Source organism: Aquarana catesbeiana, linkage group LG08 (genome assembly GCF_042186555.1).
Source record: "Aquarana catesbeiana isolate 2022-GZ linkage group LG08, ASM4218655v1, whole genome shotgun sequence".
NCBI lineage: Eukaryota > Metazoa > Chordata > Amphibia > Anura > Ranidae > Aquarana > Aquarana catesbeiana.
Genome location: NC_133331.1, coordinates 67,899,659 through 67,916,913, shown reverse-complemented (window position 1 = coordinate 67,916,913; position 17,255 = coordinate 67,899,659). Strand labels below are relative to the sequence as shown.

At 43.8% G+C, this 17,255-nt stretch overlaps 1 protein-coding gene across 1 annotated transcript in view; it reads right to left on the bottom strand.

The window, feature by feature from the left end:
- Positions 1-12,041, bottom strand: part of ITPRIP (inositol 1,4,5-trisphosphate receptor interacting protein) — a 48,355-nt gene extending 36,314 nt beyond the window's left edge. The window contains exons 1-2 of the mRNA XM_073595929.1: positions 11,948-12,041; positions 11,694-11,794 (exon numbers count right to left, since the gene is read on the bottom strand). The gene's annotated coding sequence lies outside the window, so the exon portion shown is untranslated. The remainder of the gene's footprint in view (positions 1-11,693; positions 11,795-11,947) is intronic.
- Positions 12,042-17,255: the final 5,214 nt, after the last annotated feature.

Genomic DNA, 17,255 nt, shown 5'->3' with positions numbered 1-17,255 from the left:
GGAGCCACCTAGAAGATATCAAGGTTCCAGCTGGAGCCTTAGCTTGGCTACATATTTGCAAAGCCTAACACCCTGAAGTAAGTTTGGGTCTGGAGGAGCCCACTGGAGAGAGCCAGGAGCAAGTTGGAAGAAAGTATCCACCTGTCCTATGGTGGTGTGAGTCTGCATCTCCCTCACTGAAGAGTGCCCAGTGGATATTGAAAGGAGACAACTGATGAGCCTGTGGCGTTGTAAGCAGCTGACCTTGGTGCTGGAATTTAGTGACTGTGTGTAGTTTTTGGTCTTTTGGCAAAGGTTGTAGTCATCTGTCAGCATTGGAGATTCTGTAAGCCATTTTCATGCAGCTCAACAAGATAGTAAAGAGTCCTAAAAGAGTTCAATTCACCAGATTGGGGTATCCCATGCTCCCTTCACCCCATCCAAGTTCACTGTTACAATAAAACCCTATAAAACACCCCTAGACTGTTAATTCAAGCCAAAGAGAGAGAGAGAAACAGTGGAGAAAGTGCTGTATGCCTGGCTGTGTGCGCTTTAACTGAGGGAAAGGAACCAAGATTACCAGCGGCTCCTCAGGGGGTTCGCTACAGACAGTACTCAATTGCTCTAGTGACAACAGGAACACAGAGCACAACAAAGGATTGTAGTGTACTTTTGAGGTACTGCTAGACCGTGCCGGTGGTGGGTAGGTATATGGCAGCTCTCATGGAGGTCCCGCAGAGTGGATCCCATCAAGCCTGTGATGATTGTGGAGATGGGTGAGGAGCTCCATGCTTAAAAATCAAGCCTTGAAAACTCAAGCCGGTTGAAGAAGAAGGACCATTTATTATTGTATGATGTAAAACAGAGCCAATGTGCTTTGGGGCATTGGAGCTCCCCCTTCTTCCAGGCCTTGGTAGTGTTGGATCTGTTGGTCCTGGGCACTACAGTCTATGTCCTGATATGATAACTTTGTGGTAAAGGGAAGAGTATGGAGAGAAACAGAGATAGGAGTAGGAGAATAGAGATCTTTTTGGCTTTGGTGGTGGTGGATATGTTAGCATGTGCAGTTAGCTAGTCTGCCGCTTGGTGGCTCTCCCAAAATAGTGTGGTAATAGAGAATTGTGTAATTGGGTGTTAGGTCTCCTTTTGGAGAAAGCTTTCCCATAGTGATGTAATAGGTGGAGCTAGCGCCCATATAAATGCCAGGGTGGGAGGAGCCAGAATGAGATGGGGCATGGGAGCCAAACACCTCAGAGTTATATGTGTGTATTGAGCTACTGAAAAGGCACCACACAGGGCTGAAGCCCAGGTGAGGTTGTTTAACACCCAGAAGAACTAGTTGTGGTCGCCCTGATTTTAATCATGGTAGTGGACGGGGAGCAGGATGCAAAAGGCCTTGTAAGTCAGACTGAGCGTTCTCCGACGTGAGTACTACACCTGGGAATGCTAGTAACATCTGGGAGCATACCTGGCTGGGTAGAGCTTTGGAGTGTGACATAGAGAGAGACTGGTATACTACAGAAGGGAACGTGTTAATCTCACCTGACTGAGGAGAATGCTTCACCTTGTGAATCTCGGGTTGAATACAGCAGAAAGCTACAGATTTAGTATACAGGGGGATGGGTCCCAACACTGTGGTGCTCCCAAGGAGAGTAGAGAGGATATGCTATGAGAAGATGACTTATCCATGATGTGCAATGTTCCACTTTCACAAATGACTGCTACAGCTTGTCCACTTTTGTGTATGGCGATGTATGCCAAAGACACCTGTCAGTATGTATATGTAGCGGTGCCCCCGTGGGGTCGCTGCGTATTTCATCATCCACACATTTCACTCTGCTGGTCAGACATCCATTTTGGCACACTTTCCCTGACAACGAACAGTCTCTTGCTTGTTTTTGTTGTTTTTATTAGGGGATTAAACTTGGATGGGGAAAAGGGACATGGGATGCCCAGATAATGAATACTTGTCAATTAAATCAATATTGGTTGAGTCTAGATTTGACAGTCTCTTGTCTTTGGCACACTAATTGAGATCACTTGCTTCACTTCACTGTCCAAATCTAGGTTCCTGTCTCCATTAGCACATGGCTAGGCCTCACTCTGAATAAGTCCTAACATTTTCCTAATAGCCCATTACAGGCAGGGGTCTGCAGTCCCCTTTGAGGTAGCAACCGTTTTAGTAGAGAAGAATAAATGTGCTAACTGACACTTGGTGGACTACTGATCCCAGCACGTCTGATGCAAATCCTGCCAGCCCTCATGGCTGCAATGACTTGACTCCAAAACAACTCCACAGTCTCTCCCTCTGGCTCTACATCCAATCCTAACATGTCTCTCCCAGAGCTTCTCACTCACCGACCCCGGCATGAATCCCTCCTGAATGACTTGCCTGGCAGTGCTTGCAACTGTCCTCCTACTGCTCCTGTTCCAGGACACCTCTCAATGACCATGTAAAGAGAGGCTCCCTCCCAGCTCCTGAGCTCCAGACCTGAGTTCACCCCCCCCCCCCTCCAGAAAGTGGGTTCCCTCAGACCACGACAGTCTAACACTCCATCATTCAGTTCTTCCACTCGACAACTCCTCCCACAGCAGGCTGACCATGGGTATAGATAGGAGGTGTGCCCCCTGCCAACCCTAATTGGGGATTGGTCAGGGCTCCCACATACACCCCATGTCAATCCAGCACTCTGACCTGCCTCTTTTCCAGAACCTTCTAAAAACCAGAGGAGGCGCCCAAGAGCTGAAGCACATGTCAGTCACCTGCTGCTACGCTGAACCACTCCCCTGCCCCCAGATCAAAACAAACAGGCCTAGCTCACGGCATAGTACTTTCTGACTCCCTGTCAGGAATTGCAGATTTCCCTGAAATTACACTGTGTGTATCCTCTAGCCAAAAGCGTATCTTAGGCCCCTTTCACACTGGGGCGGTGGGGGCGTCGTCGGTAAAACAGCGCTATTTTTAGCGCTGCTTTACCGTCGTTTTTGCGGCGGTATTCGGCCGCTAACGGTGCGGTTTTAACCCCCGCTGGCGGCCGAAAAAGGGTTAAAACCGCTCGCATAGCGCGGCTATAGCCGTGCTGCCCCATTGATTACAATGGGTGGGAGCGGTTTAGGAGCGGTGAATACACGGGTCCTTCACCGTTTCAAAGATGCGGTTTGCAGGAGTTTTTTTGCCAGTGCACCGCTTCACCGTGAAAGCCCTCAGGCTTTCACACTGGAGAAACAGTAGAGGTAGTTTTAGGTCGGTTTGCAGGCGCTATTTTTAGCGCAATAACGCCTGCAAACCGCCCCATTGTGAAAAATCTCTAAGCTTCAGCCTTTGAAGTGCCAGGTGCTGTGGCTTATTGCCGGCTCACCTTTGTGCAAGAACTATTATACTTCCATATTGCCTTGCTGGTTACTGACCTGGATTGGCCTTACAACCAGGGGCGGCCCGTCCTTTAGGGGCACCCAAGCGCTGCCCCCTCTCTCCAGGCCACCCCTACATGTAATGGATAGATTCATGCATAGCATCCATGGCCGCCGCAGCCATCCCCTATTCATATGTCCGGCCCCTTTCAGGGCACCGGGCGCATGAATTACAGGGTTTTTCTTTTTTAAGCACCTGATTTGAGCCAGAGGCTCTAATAGGCTTCAAAATAGGGTAGGCTTGGGACGCAGAGAGGGGGACCGAAGCCCACCCAGATGTGTTGTACCTATTACTCACTGTTGCAACACTGATCCTCCTCCCGGCCAATCGGGAAGCGGGTCTGATACCCATTACCCGATTGGCTGAAAGGACAGGCAGTCCTATTGGATGCCTAGGAGGAGGAGAGGAGACGCATGGCGGAAGTGAGGAGGAGAAGAGCCGATGCCTGGATGCCCGATCCTTGCCGATTCCTGGATGCCCAATCCCTGCCGATGCCTGGATGCCCAGTCTCTGATGCCATTACTCGGATGCCCGATCCCCGCCGCTGCTCAATGGATGCCGGCCGATGCCCGCCGCCTAGATAGGGTAAATGCCGGTGGAACGACTGGCAGACAGCGGGGTGGGGGTTCGGTTATCCACCGCCCCCCCCCCAAACAAAAAACCACCAGCCGCCACTGCTTACAACTCTGATGCCTGCTGCCTGCCCAGACCTCTGCCTGGACCTGACTACTCTTTTGCCTGCTGATACTCCAGAATCCAGACACAACTGTATGTGCAAATACTACTACAATTTATTATTTAAAATAATCAAATGATTCTGTCATCTTTCTCACATAGCCAAGGGTAACAATGAGAGAACCAAGGACTTGTTACACCGAAACAGGATTTAGCAGGTAGACAATGGCCAGATAACTAGTTGGAAGTGTTTTCTTACAGAAACAAAATAGTCTAAAATGTAACAAACAGCTGCACAAAGGATAATGATGTCATCATGTACAGCTAATACAGCAAACATGGAAACCACAACTTGTTCACATACTTTTTCTGTGAGTCAGAGAGAAGTGGAGTATCATGGTGATTGGCTGCCACCCACTGGACAGTTTGCAAATTGCAGCTTAGTTAATGGTACATTTAAAAAAAAGGTCAGCTGTACTTATATATAAATACAAATCATTAAAGAGCCAATAAACCCTTCAGGTGGTGTCTGGTTGGTTGACTAGCTCATATGTTTCTTGTATCTTCTCAATTCTGAGATCTCACTACCATAGAGCTGTCCTGGCCCGAAGTCTCTTTTCTCCTGCTACAAATGGGTGTTCCCTGTCGCCTGCAAACATTTTCCATAACATAAAATAAATAAAAGAACCCAGCAGGGATCAGGGAAATCCCTCACTATGGGCCCCTGGTAAGAATGTGTCAGGTGGTTTAAAGTGTTACTAAACCCAGAATATCTATATCTGGTCTCCCACAGTACACAGAAGATGGAAATGCAATTATTTGAATAAATATAAACTGCTAAACACCTTTTCTTATCAGCAGTTTCTAGCAGTCTTGTGACTTCTATCAGTGTCTATGAAAGCTTGTACGAGGAGTTATCATTCTACTCTGACTGTCCAATGAGACTGCAGGACCCCCGACCCTCTGTCTGGACAGTGCTGATTGGCCCTGTGCTGATCACATGCACCGTCCTAAGAAAAAAAAAAATAGTCTTCAGCAATACACACCAAGCTGAGCGTGTGCAGCCTGACTCCAAAGGCTCTGTCTTATCAGGAGTTGGATTGGGGACATTGAAAGAAGGGGAGGATCAGAGAAGATAGGATCAAATAGCCTTTTTACACGATGCAGAAGATTAACCCCTTAAGTTCCACAGTGAGTATAACAAGCATGCTTCACTGAATATACAGACTGATTTTACTGATGTGGGTTTAGTAACACTTTAACCCTCCAGTATCCACCAAAATATTAGTTGTGGGCGAACTGCGATCTTTCCCTAGCCTGGACTGGCTCTGTGACATCAGCCGACAGTGAGCTTCAGCCCACCGTCTGCTGAAAACAGGTCACAGGAGTGCAGAAGTACAGTAAAAGAGCTTTGGCTGTACTTCTCCTTTAAGGGATCAGAACCTGGAACCAAAAGCACAAGGCCAATACGGTCCATCCACTACAAAGGCATTATCAGGGGGGTACTTTCATCTCTGTAAGTGTTAATATATACCTGGAAGTGTTACAATGATCCTTTAGCTAGTATGCTGTACTTAGCATGGAAAAAAATGAATCCTATAACACAGGGTTCCTGAACCCCTGGGCCTCAGACCGGTACTGGTCCATGGCCTGTTGATGACCGGGCCATGCAGTAGGAGGTGAGAAGTGTTCATTTTGGCAGCAAATTTCGATTTAGTTTTAGTCTTAGTCTTTTGGCTATAATGGCGTTTTTGTTTTAGTCCCATTTTAGTCTTCTGCAATTGTTTGTTTTAATGCCGCGTACACACGACCGGACTTTCCCTCAGAGTAGACTCTGACGGTCTTTCCGACGGAGTTCCGCTGAAACAGACTTGCCTACACACAATCACACCAAGTCCGATCGTTTAGAACGAGATGACGTGCGACGGGACTAGGAAAAGGAAGTTCAATAGCCAGTAGCCAATAGCTGCCCTTGCATCGTTTTTGGTCCGTCGGACTAGCATACAGACGAGCGGTTTTCCCGATAGGACTCGAGTCCGTCGGAAAGATTTGAAACATGTTCTATTTCTAGGTCCGTCAGAATTTTAGAAAGAAAAAGTCTGATGAAGCCCACACACGATCGGAATGTCCGACGGAATGATTCTGTCGGACCTTTTCTGTCGGAAATTCCAGTCGTGTGTACACGGCATTAGTCGTATTTAGTCGGTGCATTTTAGTCAACTAAAATCTCCCGTACATTTTAGTCGACTAAAATCATTTTAGTCGACTAAAACTAATTTAGTCGTCTAAAATCTAATGGATTTAGTTAAACTGTAATGCATTATTTAAGCATTTCTCTACAATTTCCAAACTCATTATATACCACTGGAGTGAAAAATCAAATATTTTATTAATATGGAATTTAGGTTTGAACATGCACTACAGACCAGTGTTCATTTTGATGTCAAATTTCAATTTAGTTTTAGTTATACTCTTTTGACTAAAATGTCATTTTAGTTTTAGTCGTATTTTTGTCTTACAACTAAAACTGAAATGCCATTTTAGTCAAATTTTAATCATCTCAATTGTTTTAGTTGTATTTTAGTCAACTAAAATAGTATTTAATTTAGTCAACAAAATCGTTTTAGTCGACGAAATTAACACTGGAAGTGAGCGACGACCGCGGTCCAGACAGGACCATCACAGACCGCAGTTGCCGCTCACCTCCTGCTGTGCAGCCGTGCCACTTAGCCCGTGTGTTCTCTCCCGGGTCTCCACGCTGATGATGTCATCCTATAAGCAGAGCAGGGTGGCGGGAGGAGCTGGAGATCTGCACAGAGAGCGGGAGTCTTTTCGGCAGCTTCCGCCCTTCATCCAGAACTGCAGGGAGACCTGGGTGAAGATACATGGCTGAAAACTGCCTCTGCTCTGCCACAGGTAGGATTGTGCAGGAGAGGCAGAGACTGAAATGGGGCAGTGAGGAAGAAAAGGGGGCTGTGATTGCTAGGGGCACTGTAATGTAAAGGGGCACTGTGGTATAAAGGGGACTGCACTGTAAAGGGACACTGCAATCAATACAGTTCTCCTTTACAGTGCAGTCCCTTTATATCACTATACCCCCTTTACAGTACAGTCCCTTTATATCACTATACCCCCTTTACAGTGCAGTCCTTTTATATCACTATACCCCCTTTACAGTGCAGTCCCTTTATATCACTATACCCCCTTTACAGTGCAGTCCCTTTATATCACTATACCCCCTTTACAGTGCAGTCCCTTTATATCACTATACCCCCTTTACAGTGCAGTCCCTTTATATCACTATACCCCCTTTACAGTACAGTCCCTTTATATCACTATACCCCCTTTACAGTGCAGACCCGTTACATTAATGTAAAGGTGACTGCATACCTCCCAAAATTTTGAGATGGGAATGAGGGACACCTACTAGAAAATGTATATAGGCATAGGACACACCCACTGCCACACCCCCTTAAAGGAGAATTAACAAAAAAAAAAGTTAATTAAATCCACAAGGGCCTTTTTTTTACCACTACTATTCCTTTATATTGGCCTTTGAAATGTACAAATGCAGCAATTTAGAAATTGGATGAAAGGTTTAGCACTGGGGAAAACTTTTTGAAAGAAAGAAAGTAAATTTTATGTACAACTATATAGATCAGACCAAAATGAGGGACAAATGAGGGGGAAAGAGGGACATTGGTCCAAATCAGGGACAGTTGGGGGCTATGGGACTGCAGTGCAAAGGGGCACTGTAATGTAAAGGGGCGCTGTGATGTGAAGGGAAACAGAGGACACTGTGGGACTGCTTTAAAAGGGGGAACTGTGATGTAAAGAGGGGGGGGGGGTTGTGGTGTGAAGGGGGGCTGAGGAGAGACTCTGTGAATATCAAGTCCAATCCCCCCGGTCCCTGGAAAAACTGGCTGCCACAAAACCCTAGGCCCCTAGTGCCAAAAAGGTTGGGGACAGTTGCTATAACAGATCCACTTTAAACATGCAATAACTTTTTATTTATTTCCCGTGCTATGTATCCAATGATCACAAGCTGTTACAACAGCAGACATGTAACACGCTTGCAACTTCATCCTAAACACAATACTCCTGGCATGGAGGAAGCTTGCCCTCGGGTCTGGCATTCTGTGGTGACTCAGACGTGACTCTATTAGGCGTGGGATTCCCCCACCCATCGCTGATAGAACAAAGATGGGGGATAAAATGTGACACCGAGCCATGAAAACTGTTCTCATAAACCTCATGTGTCATCCCACCACTAGAACTACAGACAGACATCTACCTGCATCACTTCCAGAGCAGAGGGTGACTCACAGCCCCGCCATACACCAACACATTCTACTGTAACTACAAACTACAATATAAACTATATTACCAAAAGTATTGGGACGCCTGCCTTTTACACACACATGAACTTTATTGTCCAGACGCCTTAGCAGTTGATTTATGCCTGTTTTTTTAACTTTTTATTGTAAGAGTCCAGTTTAATCTTTGGAATAAAACCTTTATACTTATAACATACTACACTATTGGAGCTTTCTCTCTCTCCCACCCTTATCTATTCTCCCCCCCTTGCGGAGGTTACGAGGCTGTATGAGGACGTAGATGTGGAGTTTTATTCTGGTGACCCACTTGGTGGAGCAGAGGACCCCCTGGTGGTGGATACTGGTACAGCGGAACAAATTCCTGTACATGGGTTTATGCTGGTACTTCAGGCGATCTAGGTCTTACATATAGTGGAACGGAGGACCCCCTGGTGGAAGAAGTTGGAGTAACGGAACCGATCCCCGTTTATTACTACATGCTGGTATATCAAGATATGAAGGTGAGGGTTCTGTGAGCTCACTTTTTGGATTTAAACTTCTCCCTGTCCACTGAGTTTTTTTCCTGGAACTGCTTTTGCAGGATTTCCTTCTTTTGGACATTTGTAGATGACTTAATTAAGAGACTATTATCATCCTGAATCATATGCCCTGGGATTGATTTACCTATTTATGGACCGACACATTCTACTGTAACTACAAACTTCAATGTAAACTATATTACCAAAAGTATTGGGACGCCTGCCTTTACACACACATGAACTTTATTGGCATCCCAGTCTTAGTCCGTACGGTTCAATATTGAGTTGGCCCACCCTTTGCAGCTATAAAACCTTCAACTCTTCTGGGAAGGTTGTCCACAAGGTTTAGGAGTGTGTCTATGGGAATGTTTGACCATTCTTCCAGAAGAGCATTTGAGGGGTCAGGCACTGATGTTGAACGAGAAGTCCTGTCTTGCAGTTTCCACTTTAATTCATCCCAAAGGTGTTCTATCAGATTATGGTCAGGACTCTGTACAGGCCAGTCAAGTTCCTCCACCCCAAACTCGCTCATCCATGCCTTACATACACTTTAATGCATGACAAAGGACTCCCTAAGCACTATGGGCTAGCTAAAGAGACAGCATGGTACAATCTGCCTTGAAGTTCGTTTTGTTTTATTGAACCCCTCCAGAGTTACCATGGGCCTCTTGGCTGCTTCTCTGATTAATGCTCTCCTTGCCCAGCCTGTCAGTTTAGGAGGACGGCCATGTCTTGGTAGGTTTGCAGTTGTGCCATACTCTTTCAATTTTCAGATGATGGATTGAACAGCAATCTGTGAGATGTTCAAAGCTTGGGATATTTTTTTTATAACCTAACCCTTCTTTAAACTTCTCCACAACTTTATCCCTGACCTGTCTGGTGTGTTCCTTGGCTTTGATGATGCTGTTTGTTCACTAAGATTTTCTAACAAACCTCTGAGGGCTTCACAGAACAGCTGTATTTATAATGAGATTAAATTACACACAGGTGGACTCTATTTACTAATTAGGTGACTTCTGAAGGCAATTGCTTCCACTAGATTTTAGTTAGTTTAGTATTGAGGGGGCTGAATACAAATGCACGCCACACTTTTCACATATTTATTTGTAAAAAATGTTGAAAACTATTTATCATTTTCTTCCACTTTACAATTATATTAAAATCCCAATATTATTATTATACAGGATTTATATAGCGCCAACAGTTTGCGCAGTGCTTTACAACATGTGGGACAGTACAGTTACAATTTAATTCAATACAGAAGGGATCAGAGGGCCCTGCTCATTAGAGCTTACAATCTAGAAGGGAGGGTCAAGTGGAACAAAAAGTAATAGCTGTGGGGGATGATCAGATGGAGAAAATAAAAATACAGTTGTTAGGTGTGGGTAGGGTAGACTTCTTTGAAGAGAAGGGTTTTCAGGGATCGTCTAAAAGCTAATAGAGTAGGAGATAAGCGGACAGATTGGGGTAAGAGTTCCATAGGATTGGAGAGGCTTTAGAAAAGTCCTGGAGGTGAGCATGGGAGGAGGTGATGAGGGAGCTAGAGAGCAGGAGGTCTTGAGAAGAACGGAGGGAACGAATAGGTTGGTATTTAGAGACTAGGTCAGTGAATGTAGTTGGGAGCAGAGTTGTGGATGGCTTTGTAGGTAGTTGTTAGTATTTTGAATTTAATTTGTTGGGTGAGCGGAAGCCAGTGGAGGGATTGACAGAGAGAAGTAGCAGACACAAAGCGATTGGTAAGGTGGATGAGCCTGGCAGCAGCATTCATAATGGATTGAAGGGGGGATATAGTATGTAGAGGGTAAGCCAATGAGGAGGGAGTTGCAGTAGTCAAAAATCCCAATAAAATACATTTACGTTTTTGGTTGTAACAAAATGACAAAATGTGGAAGATTTCAAGGGATATAAATATTTTCCAATACACTGTATGTATTATCCATGTGCAATATTTGTATTTACATGACTTTTTAAAAAGCCAACATTTTTATAGTCCTGACCATAATAAATGAATAAAGATTAAATGTATAAAAGAACGAAACACATTCCCTCCAAAAGCAGCAAGGCTTACTTCCAAAGAAGTGATGCAGAAAGTTTGATTCCCAGGATCTATTTTTAAAGAGTAACTCCTCTTTTGTTGAGAATAACCCTCTGGGTGATCTATGTACATTGCAGGGATTTTAACAAACTTTGTTGCAGATTCCTACCTTTTGTTATTCTGAAGAAATAGCCGTTTGATTTGTCTGTGTCCATGTGCAAAATGAATGGGAGTGACTGTATAATTATCAATCAACTGCTGCTGCACCTGCAGGGCACTAATGAGGAAAGTGTCAAGGTCTGCATCCCGTTAGACGCGATTTGCCCTTTGGGAGTATCTCACCAAAAATGAAATTTTTGCTGCAGGGGACGCTGCAGACTTCTGGGAAAATCAGTCAGCCGATCACATAAGCAGGAACTTACATACCTGCGGTGGGGGCCGTTCTGTGTACTATCTGAGTACAGAACGCCTCTGGGTTGCCATATTGCATTTTACAGAAAATTACAGAGCTGCAGATTGAAAAGGAAAGGCAATTTTTAATAACATTCCATTACAATATGACTTGTGTAGCAATTGTATATGCTATTTTATTGTTTTTTTTTTTTTTATTTGCATTTTTTCCCATGAAAGTGGTATTACCCTTTAAGTCAGTATTGAATGCTAAACAAGCTGACACTGGTATTAAGAAGATAGTACAAAGGACAACAATGGAGGACAGATGGTCTGAGATCACTCACCAACACAGTCGCTGGATCGAAGCCCAACGCCGACACGTACATTACGGTGGCATAAGATAATTATCCAGACGTTAACCCCGGTGTTGCCAGCAAAGCTGTTACTGCAATACAATAGGAGGCAAACAATGAAAAGTTTGCAGCGTGTTAAAGTTGCCGAATCTCTTTACACATCTCTCCTTTATCATTGCTTGGTGCAGGGCAAGCCTTGCTAATCCAGTAATAAATAGTTAAACTGATTGTTCAGAGAGGATTACCTGAGCAAGTCACAGGACAAAGCTGCACAATCCTTCAGCACGGCATAATGAGAGTCACATGACCACAGCCAAACCCTCCCAGAGAGACATCTTTGTTTAGGGCAGCTGCCCACAAATTCACAACACCCAACCTCTGAAAATAGTCTGAAGGGATGCTGTCAGTGAAATGCGTGTAATGGAGTCGGTAACTCACAATAACATTCCTCAGCATAGTAAAATACTATAATATATTTCACTAAAATGGATTATATACATTTTTTTTCCAATTTAACCCATTTATGACTGCTATATGCAGATATGTGGCAACAGGGTGGGTGGACTTTAATGCCCATTTGCTGCACATATGTACCATACCTCCCAACTTTTTGAGATGGGAATGAGGGACACCTATTAGCAAAAGTATGCAGGCATAGGACACACCCCTGGCCACGCCCCTTAAAGGAGTATTATGCAAAAGAAAAAAAAAAAAAAAAGGTTAGTTAACAGACTAACTTTATTAGAATACATTAAGCACGTGTATTATAGGTGTATTTTTATTTAAAAAGTATAAATTCAGCCGGAACACTGCTTTAAAATCACAAGTGCTATTTTTTTTACCACTACTATTTTTTTTATATTGGCTTTTGAAATTTACAGATGCAGCAATTTAGAAATTGGATAAAAGGTTTAGCACTGGGAGACACTTTTTGAAAGATAAAAAGCGCATTTTATATACAACTATATAGATCAGACCAAAATGAGGGACAAATGAGGGGGAATGAGGGACAGAGGGACATTGGTCCAAATCAGGGACAGTCCCTCGAAATCAGGGAAATTTGGGAGCTATGTATGTGCCGCTGCGCAGTTCTGGTGCACACGCCACCCACCCCCAGCACTGTGACTACGCTGTCTTTAATGAGCTGGTAAGACCATGCAGCCAGTCACAGTTCTCAGCCCATAGAGTCGGCATAGAGGGGTTAGTGTGTTTATATGCTTTGCAAATGCAGGTAAAGATAACAGGATCACAAATGATAGCCTCCCTTTAATGTGGTTGTAAACCCTTCCATATACCCAGTGAATTGACTGGCCTCAGGTGAGCATAAACAAATCCCCCTACATAAATTGTACCCATTTATCTACAGTCTTCTCTTCGCTACATTTGTTCAAAGTGCAGACTTTATAAAGCTTGTCTGAACTGTCAGAAAAAAAAGGGGGCAGAGAGCTAAAGTTACAATCTGCAGAGTTCTGTGAGGAGAGGTCTGAGAGCTGATCAGGGGGAAGGGATACCTCCCCTCCCTTCACACAGCACAAAGGAACAGAGCTAAAGCTGTCAATCACAGGCTGTGTGCTGGAGCTTCCTCCCAGGTCACCTTTTTTCTCTTGGTGTCAGGAAAACTTGTCAGAAGTGACTCATGCTGATAGCAGAGAAAGGAAGCAGCAGACAGAAATGACACTTAGTGCTCTGGATTGAGACAAGTACATACTATAGAGGGATATGCTTTGTTCATATTTCATGTCTGAGTTTTACAACCACTTTAAAGCATATTAGTGTATCCTTTGCCAAAAACACACTAAATACAGGAATTGGTTCCACCAGAATCTATACAAAAGGGGGTGATATATTTTGGAAAGGCTTACTCCTTTAAGTTAAACGTTTTCTTTACCTCTGCATTTAAAATAATTATGAATAGCAAAGTGCATCATTGAAACACTAAGGCTGGGTTCACACTATTGTGAATTGGATGTGGCTTTCCCTGCATCCAATTCGCATGTCAGGAGAGTGTGACTGTCTCTCTATGGAGCTGGTTCACACATCTCCGGAGTGGCTCCGGAGCGAATTGCACAGGGGTCCTGTGCGTCTTCTGGTCCACTACAGGTCCGAATTCAGCCAAAAATTTGTACCGAAAATGGACCTGAAACGGAGAACAGGGACTCACCAGACCCCTGGTGTGAGCCGCTCCACACGGCAGTGTGAGCCCAGCCTGAACAATTAGAGAATGCTCAAGTAAATAACGACAGATTGTGTTCACTTCTATCATGTGCAAGGAAAACTTTTTTTAAAAATACACTTATTTTCAAATAGGCACGTTATACAGCTATTCTTTACTTACTAAGCGAAATCACCCCCAACAAATCACTTTCACGCAGGATGCTCGGATGATGTGTAGACAGTAATTAACCAAATTATAATCAATCAATGAATAAATACAGCAAGTTAAAATATCTGTGTTGTGTTGTACTGCCATCTAGTGTACAATTATGGAATTGCATCAGCCTTTTATAGGCTAACTGCACTTTAACCACTTAAATACAAGGCACTTTCACCCCCTTCCTGCTCAGGGGGTGCAATTTGAATGACAGTGTGCGATTTTATTCATTTTCTTCAAATAGAGCTTTCTTTTTGTGGCATTTCATTATCACTGGGTTTTATATTTTTTGCTAAACAAATGAAAAAATAAAGAAAATTTAGAAAAAATGTTTTTCTTAGTTTCTGTTATAAAATTTTGCAAATAAAAAATGTTTCTTCTTCACTGATGTGCACTAATGAGGCTGGACTGATGGGCACTGATAACTACCACAAGGGGACACCGCTGCTGGATCCCAGCTTACACGCCTGTTACCCCTGCAGGGGTTAGGTGCTCTGGTGAGTGCGGGCACGATTGGGGGTTACAGATGAAGGCAGGGAGCACTGAAGAATCATCACATTGCTATTTTTGAGTTTATGCATTGAAACTCTTCACAGACTACATACATATATTTTTTTCAGCATCCAACTATACATATATATATATTATACCACAAAAAATATTTTTTCAATTTTATACATCAATTCTTGCTATTTATTCACTGTGGACTGCTGTGGACTCACTTGGGGATATTGTTTAATTTTTATTAGCCTTTTGAGCTACCTAGCTATTCAGCACGTTATTTGGTGTTATTAATATCACTGTTATTTATTGTTTATGAATTGATTTCCTATATATTTTAGACACTATTCCTTAGCACTTTACACTTTATTGCACATTAGTGTGTATGGTTTAGAATTATCACACAGAGAATTAATGTATTTATTTATCATTTTTTATCACTTGAGAACAGCGCCAATTCCCCTGTAATAGTATTTTATGATGGCACTGATAAGGCTGCACTGATGAAGCTGCATTGATGGGCCCACACAGATAATCTGGACACTTTGATTAGTGCCCCAAATATCAGTGTAAACAGTGTGTTGACAGCCTTGCCAGTTATCAGCACTTCTTTCCTCACACAGACACAGCACGCGAGAAAAGGACTGGTGATAACCAGCAAGTCTGTTTACATGTGATCATCACATGATGACAGGCTGCTGTGATTGGCTCTTTACCGCGATCTGTGATCAGCTGTGTCCTATTGACACAACGGTCATAGAGCGCACCTGATGCGCATCCCGGGGGGGTGTGGCTCTGGGAGGACACCCTCCCAGAACAAGAGAGCTGCGCTCTAGCCGTCTTTCAGTTATAGTGTGGTAATGAGGTGGTTAAAGTGTTTCTCCACGCTGGAAAAAGTTCAAAGACAACAGCCACAAATCCTTAAATCCTGTAGCTGCTGACTTTTAATAAAATCACAACAGCGCCATCCCCACCCAGGCTAGTTCATTACTAGCCTTTGGATTTCCAGTGCCTGCATTCTAACTGAGGGAAGCCAGCTGTGTCACAGAAGACTGCGGGGAGGGTGGTGGAGAGAACTTCCGCTCGGGTTGCCTTGAGGATCCAAGTGAAAGTGGGAGTGGGTACCTATCAGAACTAGGTATTCCTTCCCCATCACTGGGAGGAGATCCACCTTGGATTTGTGATCATTGAGGGAAGTTCCACCTTAAATTGGTGGTCACAAAGAGACGGTCAGCTGTAGATTGGTGGTCATTGAGATAAAGGTCCACCTTAGATAATTAATCACTGAGAGTATGTCTACTTTGGATTGGTGGTAATTTGGAGAAGGTCCACCTTAGATTGGTGGTCACTTGGAGAAGGTGCACCAAAGACTGGTGGTCATTGAGAGGAGCTTCACCTTAGATTCGTGGTCACTGGGCGAAGACCCACCTTAAATTGGTGGTCATTGGCAGTAGGTTCACATTAAATTGGTGGCCTCTGGAATAAGGTCCACCATAGATTGGTGGTCATTAGGAGAATGCCTATTATAAATTGGTGATTAATGGGAGAAGGTCAATCTTAGATCGGTACAAAGAGGAGAGGGGTGGTATGGTTGACCGATGGGCTGGACCTACATCCCAAAAAGACAGTAGAGTGGAGAAGGAACTCCTTCTTGTGGGACTTTAATGGCCCAAGTAGTAGTACACAAAGACCTATTTTTTCCAGTATTGATACACTGGATACTAGCTCATCTTTTCACTAATTCGGTATATGGATGTAGTTACACTACTGTTTATGTAATTTCCCTTTTTTTTGTTGATTTTGTTTTTGTGATCTTTTGGGTGGGGAGGTCACTATCCCTTTATGCACCCTATAAGATTATCACCAGCGTGTTCGGACTTCCTCACAGTGACCGCCAATCTAAGGTTCACCTTCTCCAAGTGACCAGCAATCTACAGTAAGGTGGATCTTCTCCCAGTGACCACCAATCTAAGGTGGACCTTCTCTCAATGACCTCTTATAAGTTGGATCTTCGCCCAATGGCCACTGATCTAAGATTTTAATGGCCCAAGTAGTAGTACACAAAGAGTATGTAAAAGGAGTATACAAAATTTATTGAAATATAAACAATTAAAATTTAAATCAAGAGTTGGTCAATCAGCATTATTTTTAGCGCCACACTTTATTTATTTTCTCACATATTTACACTGGTCAGGTTGTTGTGTTGGCTGCTTCACTTTGTAGGAGTTGGCGCAATTTTTTACACATAACTGTGAGAAAGTCCACCTTAGATTGGTGGTCAATGGGAAAAGGTTTACCTTGGATTTGTGGTCATTGGAAGAAATTCTGCTTTAAATTGGTGATCACTGGGAGACGGTCCACTTTAGATTAGTGGGCATTGAGTGAAAGTCCATCTTAGATTAGTAGTCACTGGGAGAAGGTCCAATTTACATTAGTAGTCACTGGGAGAAGGTCCAAATTCGATTAGTAGTCACTGGGAGAAGGTCCATCTTGAATTGGTGGTCACTGGGGGAAGGTCGACCTTAGATTGGTGATTATTGGTTGAAGGTTCATCTTAGATTAGTAGTCAATGGGAGAAGGTCCACCTTGAATTGGTGGTCATTGGCAAAAGGTCCACCTTATATTGGTAGTCATTAGGAGAAGGACCATCCTAAATTGGTGGTCACTCGGAGAAGATCCAT